This window comes from Palaemon carinicauda, chromosome 32 (genome assembly GCF_036898095.1).
Source record: "Palaemon carinicauda isolate YSFRI2023 chromosome 32, ASM3689809v2, whole genome shotgun sequence".
In the NCBI taxonomy this organism is placed as follows: domain Eukaryota; kingdom Metazoa; phylum Arthropoda; class Malacostraca; order Decapoda; family Palaemonidae; genus Palaemon; species Palaemon carinicauda.
Genome location: NC_090756.1, coordinates 1,295,791 through 1,305,017, shown reverse-complemented (window position 1 = coordinate 1,305,017; position 9,227 = coordinate 1,295,791).

Sequence of the window (9,227 nt, the reverse complement as noted above, 5' to 3'; positions counted from 1 at the left end):
AAAAGTTCATGATAGAGACGACTGGCGCAATCTAACCGAGGCCCTTTGCGTCAATAGGCGTTGGAGATGATGATGATGATGATGGAGAGAGGTTTCTAAAATTAATAATCTAATAAAGGAAGGGAGAATTATTTGTTCCTAGATTAGGGTACACTAATATAGTAACTAACCCAGACAGACAGACAGATAAAGACGCCAAACCTGGCTCTCTATCCTTATCAGATATTTGTATACGAGAATTATCTTATTTTGGACCTCTGTGAAGCCACTGTACTTTATTTAAAGTCTTTGGAACAATAGGACCTTTATTTGTTCAATTGTTGAATGACTGAATAGTATTAAATTTCTTAATGATGATAAAATTTACATAATTTTTTTAGATTTTATTTTTTCAATATTCTTCTGGTGAAAGGTATTGTGTTTCCTGGATTCGATCCCGTTGTGAGGCAGAATTTTATTATTATTATTATTATTATTATTATTATTATTATTATTATTATTATTGTTTGGTGCTGTTGATGTTTATTTATTTATTTATTTATTTATTATTATTATTATTATTATTATTATTATTATTATTATTATTATTGTTGTTATTATTTTGGTGGGTTGCAGTATGGGGGAAACTGGGTATTAGAAATCCAATTTTAAAAGACGTATGGTGTAGGGGTAACTACCTCACTCTATAAATACTTCCTAATGATAGGATATATATGTGTATATATATATATATATATATATATATATATATATATATAAATTTCTACCTCATACTTGGAATCGAACGCTGGCCTCTCGTGGCATGGTTGGTATCGACCTGGCCTTTCATTAGATGGGGCCAGCGTTCGATCCCAAGTATGAGGTAGAAATTTATTTCTATTCGAACACGATGTTGTGTTGATATATATATATATATATATATATATATATATATATATATCTGAGTGGGGGTACCTTAAAGTGCTGCCATGATGAGCGAAGTTAGACTAGTCAGGGCTTCCTATACTAGGTTGTTTTGTTGTGAGCGATCAGACGAAAATATCCCACCATCACCAATCCGCACTAGCCGGCGTGGTGATGAAAACTTGCCAAGTCCAAGACATAAATTGACATGTCTGAGGCCTTTTTTCCTGTAATGGACTTGAAACGGCTGCATTTGTTGTTTAGTATATACTATATATATATATATATATATATATATATATATATATATACTGCATATATATATATATATATATAATATATATATAATATGTATGTATGTATGTATGTATATATGGATGAGATCATGGTGAAGGGTAGATGGAGATGGTTTGGGCATGCTCTTCGCATTCCCAAAGTGAAATTAGCTCACTTTTAACTGGGCTCCACAAGGCACTAGAAGAGTTGGAGGACCCAGGCCTACATGGCTGAGGACTATGAAGCGCGAAGTGAGAGATGATGAGTGGAGAAGCATTGAATTAAAAGCTCTTAAGATAGAGACGACTGCCGAAATCTAACCGAGGCCCTTTGCCTCAATAGGCGTAGGAGGAGGAGATGATATATATATATATATATAATATATAATATATATATATATATATATGTATATATATATTATATATAAAATTTTCTACCTCATACTTGGAATCGAACGCTGGCCTCTCGTGGCATGGTTGGTATCGACCTGGCCTTTCATTAGAAGGGGCCAGCGTTCGATCCCAAGTATGAGGTAGAAATTTATTTCGATTTGAACACGATGTTGTGTTGAATATATATATATATATATATATATATATATATATATATCTATATATATATAATATATATATTATATATATGTATATATATATACAAGTACCGAACATTCTAGAACCATTTCACCAGATTTTCCAATGTGAAAAAAGAAAAACACAAATATCCATTGCGGCAGTTAATAGAAGCCAATAAGAAATAGGAAAATATATAGATCTGGGCATTAGGTATTGCAGGTCGAGAATAATAGCTCGCCCATACAATTCCCATTTCTATTGGCAGTCTCCCAAAAATCATCGTCCGCTTCATCTCCATTGGAGAGACGCCGATTTGAGCGATGTCTCAAGCAACTGAGCGAAGGATAAGCGTGCTGGAATCTCGCCCCGTATGGGTGAGTTATTGGCTAGGCCATTTACAGTGACGTTAAGGGGCAATTTTCGATGGTATTTTGGTTTTAATGCGGCCTTGTGCGCATGCTCAGATGTTTATTTATATACTCCGGAGAAGCAGTATGTTGTGATATAACAGCGCCGGAAAACATTAAGGGATTGGAGTCCACATTTTCAATGAAAATGTAAAATGTATTGGGCCAATGGTAATCTGCGTACTCATACAAACATACACACAGAAAAGACCAAATTCATAATTAAGAAATGATTGGAAATGAGGAGAAAATCCAAGAGAGATGAAATAGAATTAGCAGAATTATCCAAAACAATAAATAAACTAAAAGCCCAAGATATTCGGAAACACAGTCAGACCAAAAATGAGGAAACACTAAAGAAAGGAAGAAGTATCCAAATTGATGTAAAGAAGATTTGGAACAGGACGCCAACAAATGTTTGTTTTGAAAGATGAAAAAAAAAAAAAAAAACCAAGACATTCATAAACAGAATCAGACCAAAAATGAGGAAATACTAAAGAAAGGAAGAAGCATAAAATTGATGAAAAGAAGATTTGGAACAGAATGTTTGTTTGTTTTAAAGGATGAAAATTGAAATATCAACAAAAGAGATGGAGTGATAAAAATTGCAGAAGATATGTAAACAAGGCTATACTGTAGTGACATAAATAACATTGACAATAGAAATAATGAAATACCTGAGACTGTACAAAACGTAACAATAGGAGAAGTAAAAGAAAGCATTAAAATGTATGAAAAGAGGCAAAGCAGCGGGAAAAGATGAACTAACAATTCTTTTAATAATAAATGGAGATTTCATAGAAGTAAAACTGACTGAAGTTTAAACAAAATGTGAGGAAGAATGCTCTATACTTACTTAATTCTAATAGCCAGGCCTTCTCCATCATGAGGCTCAATACGACACAGTATTCTAGAAGTTTTATTCCAGCTGTGACCAAGTTGTGGAATGATCTTCCTTATCGGGTAGTTGATTCAGTAGTACTTCAAAATTTCACTACTACACAGTATTCTAGAAGTTTTATTCCAGCTGTGACCAAGTTGTGGAATGATCTTCCTAATCGGGTAGTTGAATCAGTAGAACTTCAAAAGTTCAAAGTTGGAGCAAATGTTTTTTATGTTGACCAGGCTGACATGAGTCTTTTTATGGTTTACATATGACATATCTGTTTTTGACGTTGTTAATAGTTTATATAGGACATATCTGTTTTGACGTTGTTACTGTTTTTAGAATGATATATTGTTCATTTAATTTATTCTCATTTATTTATTTCCTTATTTCCTTTCCTCGCTGGGCTATTTTTCCCTGTTGGAGCCCTTGGGCTATTAGGATCTTGCTTTTTCCAACTAGGGTTGTAGCTTAATAATAATAATAATAATAATAATAATAATAATAATAATAATAATAATAATAATAATATAGCTTGGAAAAAACTTTTATCATTATACTAATTCACGAAAAGGTAAAGACAAAAGACCTGAAAAATTATCTCCCAATGAATTTACTCCGTAATTTATGGAATATTTACAAAGATCTTATTAGGCCGAACAGAAAGACAGCTAGACTTAAATCAACCAAGAGAGGAGGCAGGATTTAGAAGCGGGTATTCAACAACTGACCATATCCATATAATTAACAAGCTAATGGAATAATCAACAGAATAGGACAAACCAATAAGCATGGCATTCTTAGACTATGAGAAAGCTTTTTATTCTGTCAAAACTTCAGCAGTAATGAAAGCCCCTTTTAAAGACAGGGGATAGATGAATCATATGTTAAAACACTTGATATCTATACAGGAAGTACATCAATCCTAAGAATTCATAAGGATGGATAATTCCGATTGAGAAAGGAGTTAGACAGGGAGAGCTCATCTCTCTTAGATTATTTACAACATGTTTAGCTGAAGTTTTTAAGAATTTAGACTTTTGTTAACTTTTAGTCATTGTATATTAATGACATCATCATCCTCTTCTCCTACGCCTTTTGAGGCAAAGGGCCTCGGTTAGATTTCGCCAGTCGTCTCTGTCTTGAGCTTTTAAATTCAATACTTCTCCATTCATCATCTACTTCGCGCTTTATAATCCTAAACCATGTAGGCCTGGGTCTTCCAACTCTTCTAGTGCCTTGTGGAGCCCAGTTGAACGTTTGGTGAACTTATCTCTAATGATTAATTATTCTATTTAAACTTATGATATTTATGGACCTTTGCGTCAACGGGTGTAGGAGGAGATGATGATGATGATGATGATGATGATATTAACTATTTTTTTTCACGACTATTTTAACTTAACAAGCTTTAAAAATCCTATTAAGATGTAGTTAATTTACTAAAACTTAAAAATTAAATATATCATATTGTATCATATTTTGAAAATCGTGAAATTATTTGATTTAAAATGTTTAAATCTATAAGAAATGTTTTCTTAGAATTTTACATACTTCATCATAGATGTATAAATATATATGTATATATATACATATATATATATATATATATATATATATATATACACATACTGTGTATATATATATATATATATATACATACTGTGTATATATATATATATATATATAATGTATGTATATATGTAGAGAGAGAGAGAGAGAGAGAGAGAGAGAGAGAGCCATGAAAAGACTGGAGTCCTTCGAAATAAAATCAATAAATATGACTTCATCGTCCAAATTAAAACAGTATTTCATATTCGAATTTGGAGAATAATGATGACGTACTTTATCAATACCCTTAAAAAAGAGGCCCCACCCCCCCCCCCCCAAAAAAAAAAAAGTTGAATTCAATAAAAGAAGGTTTTTTCCCTGTCTGCTCAGATTCAAATTCCAATTAAAATCGGAGGACGGGAAAATATGGAATTTTTTTTTAATTCGATTTTTTCTTTTTCTTTATTGACCTGATATCAATGTTGAAAAGTTGAGCCTGATTGGAATTCTGAAAAGAAATGGTAATTGTAATTGTTAATGATATGATTAGAGATGATAATGATAATACAATATTAATTATAGATTTATTAATAAGAGTGAGAATGGCGAATCCTACAAACAATCTCTAAAAAAACCAACTAAAGATTTACGTTAAGGGGTCGGTTGCCTGGTATGCGCTCTCTAATAGCATCAGGCATGGTTTATAATTTGGCAGTTATTAACCACAGTTATTGACAGTGGGCCTATCCTTTGTCTTAATAGTCCAATCGCAAGGCAGCAGTTTAAAGTCCGGTCGTGAAAAGCAGAGGCAAGGGACAGTGATATTGCCCTATCAAGCAGGACAATGCCCTAGAGACTGACCATATTACATATGATTAGCACCCAAGCCCCCTCTCCACTCAAGCTAGGACCAAGAACGGCCAGACTATGGCTGCTGATGACTCAGCATATATACCTATAGGCTCCCCAAAACCCTCCATCCTTACCTCGCAGGGATGGTGAGGTTGCAGCGACCAAAGAAACTACCAAGCCCCCCTCTCCTCTCAAGCTAGGACCAAGAACGGCCAGACTATGGCTGCTGATGACTCAGCATATATACCTATAGGCTCCCCAAAACCCTCCATCCTTACCTCGCAAGGATGGTGAGGTTGCAGCGACCAAAGAAACTACCAAGCCCCCCTCTCCTCTCAAGCTAGGACCAAGAACGGCCAGATTATGGCTGCTGATGACTCAGCATATATACCTATAGGCTCCCCAAAACCCTTCATCCTTACCTCGCTAGGATGGTGAGGTTGCAGCGACCAAAGAAACTACAGTTATTGGCAGTGGGACTAGCCTTTTGCTAAGAAGCAAGACTGCGAGGCAGCAGCTGTCCTTTTAGTCGCGTTCTACGATACGCAGGGCGTGCAGTGATAGTATTCTTAGACCGCTAGCACAGAGGGATCTAGTAGGCTACCTAATTATCATATTATTACTTGCTAAGCTACAACCCTAGTTGGAAAAGCAGAATGCTATAAGCCCATGGGCCCATAAAGGGGAAATAGCCCAGTGAGGAAAGGAAACAAGGAAAAATAAAACATTTTAAGAACAGTAACAACATTAAAATAAATATTTCCTATATAAACTATTAAAACTTTAACAAAACAAGAAGAGAAATTAGATAGAATAGTGTGCCCACTGTACCCTCAAGCAAGAGAATTCTAACCCAAGACAGTGGAAGACCATGGTACAGAGGCTATGGCACTACCCAAGCCTAGAGAACAATGGTTTGATTTTGGAGTGTCCTCCTAGAAGAGCTGCTTACTATAGCCAAAGAGTCTCTTCTACCCTTACCAAGAGGAAAGTAGCCACTAAACAGATAAAAAGACGACGTGAGAATTGTATGACCGAAGATATATGATAACTCATGATGCAAGATGTAATAAAGAAAAAAAGAAAGCTAATAGTATAATAATACCTTGAACAATCTGAAAACCCTATTGACAAACAACAGGATATGGATTCACACAGGAGCGATGACCATTGAAAACCTATTATTATTATTATTATTATTATTATTATTATTATTATTATTATTATTATTATTATTATTACTAGCCAAGCTACAACCCCAGTTGGAAAAGCAAGATGCCATAAGGCCAAGGGCTCCAACAGGGAAAAATAGTCCTGTGAAGAAAGGAAATAAGGAAATAAATAAATGATGAGAATAAATTAACAATATATCATTCTAAAAACAGTAAGACCGTCAAAACAGATATGTCCTATATAAACTATTAACAACGTCCAAAACAGATACGTCATATATAAACAATAAAAAGACTCATGTCACACTTTACTAATAGCTCAGAGACGTGGACATTAAACAAGAACTTGAAAAATAGAATAAATTCATTGGGAATTTGGTTCTACAGAAGATTGTTGTTGAAGATCCCATGGACTGAGAGAGCAAAGGGGGAGGTATTGAGAAGAGTGAATCAGGAGAGAGGACTTCTAAAAGTGATCAGAAGTCAGATGGAATTTCTGGGACATGTTATAAGAAAAGATCAAACTTTTGTGCCTTACCGAGAAGATTGAGGGGAGAAGAACGAGAGGCCAGCAAAGGAAACAAATTTTGGACAGCTTACTTGAGGATGTAAATGAGAATGTAACAGCTGGGCAATTTGTACTGATAGCTAGAGACAGGACCAGGTGGAGGCCATTGACAACCCAATCGAGAACATGGCATCTGGATAGATGGATGGAATAATAATAATAATAATAATAATAATAATAATAATAATAATAATAATAATAATAAAGAAGAAAAAGAAGAAGAAGAAGAATAAGAACACCAACAACACCAACAACAACAACAAGGGTTGTGGTGGCCTAGTGGTAGCGTTCTCGCCTGGTGATTGCCAGACTTGGGGTTCGAGCCCCCTCTCAAATTCGTTAGTTCATTTGGTCGCTGCGATCTCACCATCTTTGTGAGCTAAGCGTGGGAGGTTTGGGGGTGCCTATGTGTCTATCTTCTAAGTCATCAGCAGCCATTGCCTGGCCCTCCTTGGATGGAGTGGGGGGGCTTGGGCGCTGATCATAATGTAATATGGTTAGTCTCTATGGCATTGTCCCTTGCCTATCCCATTCATGAGCGAAATTTAAACCTTTAAACAACAGCAATAACAACAACAACTACCATATCCACGATGGATAACACTTGATTATTTATTCCGAATAAAAAGCAAAAAAAATATAGAAATATAACCGACTTTTCGCACTCTCCTCCAAAGTCTAGAGTGCACACGAAATAGCACTCACCGACTGTTGCATTATTCCATAACTTCTCTGAACTACTCGCGGTGGAGTCTCCTCTGTTGAAATAAACTCATGGAGAAAGATAATCCTTTGGGGAAAAAAGTCGAGATTGGTCATTTTAGATAGATTTTATCTTCAGTTAAGGATAGTGTGGAATTTTATGCGTTCGTGTATGTTTTCAGTAAGACTAATTTGTTCTTCAGAGACGCAGGCTAATGTATAATCATTATGTATGAAGAGGTTAATCCTAATTAGCTATTCAAATATGTATTATGGATATGAGTATTATGAATACACGACTCCATCTCTAACTATACAGGAAAGGCCACCTCAACTTAATACATCATATATCCATTATGTATGAAGAGGTTAATTCTTATTAGCTATTCAAATATGAATTATGAATATAAGTATTATGAATACATGCCTCTGAATCTCTCCAACTATAAATCAAACCACTCGAAATCATTCTGGACATCAAACTCTATTCAAACAAAGTCACTCGCTATGGATATCCCATTTAGTTGACCAGTGGCCTGACAAATGGGACATTAATAACTTTTCAATTGGAAAAAATATTTTTTTGATGGGTTCCCATCGAACACGAGATTTTTTTTTTTTCTGTCGAACAGATTTTATTTGGGAGGGATATTTTTTTTTTCTTTTTTTTCTTTTTTTTGTGCTGTCGGACAGATTTTATTTGAAAAGGATAAAAGCGTCAGAACTATTACAAACTGTTGGGAAAATGTTCCCCGTTCAAAATACCATAAAGAGAACTAGAGGGGCAATCGGTAGAGCGCAGACCTCCGCCGCGGCTGCTTATTTCTCGACTTTTTGTTCTACACTGACCTTTGACCTTAACATGTATTAACCCTTTTACCGCCAAGGTAAGGTTAAATTTCGAGCACATTTTGCTATATATTATTTTTAAATTGCTCTAAAAGCCTTAATTTTTGTCTTAGAGAGGTCAGGTTGGTCTCATTTTTTTGGAAAATGCGTGAAGTTTCTCATAAGATTATAAAAAATATTCAAAAACATGTAAAAAACAGTGTTTTGCAAGAACGTACCGGTACGTCCTTTGGGGGTGAAAGGGTCAATTGACGTGGATTTTCATACACTCAAATATGAACCAATTTTCAAGTCTCTGTGACAAAAGTGTATGAAAATTTCCACCAATTATTACATGTTAGGGTCAAAGGTCAAGGTAAAGCAAAAGGTCGAGAAATAAGCTGCCGCGGTGGAGGTCAGCGATCTATTGAGTGCCCCCTATAGTTATCTACATAAAAAATAGATTCCACTCAAATATGAACCGATTTTCAAGTCTCTGTGACAAAAGTA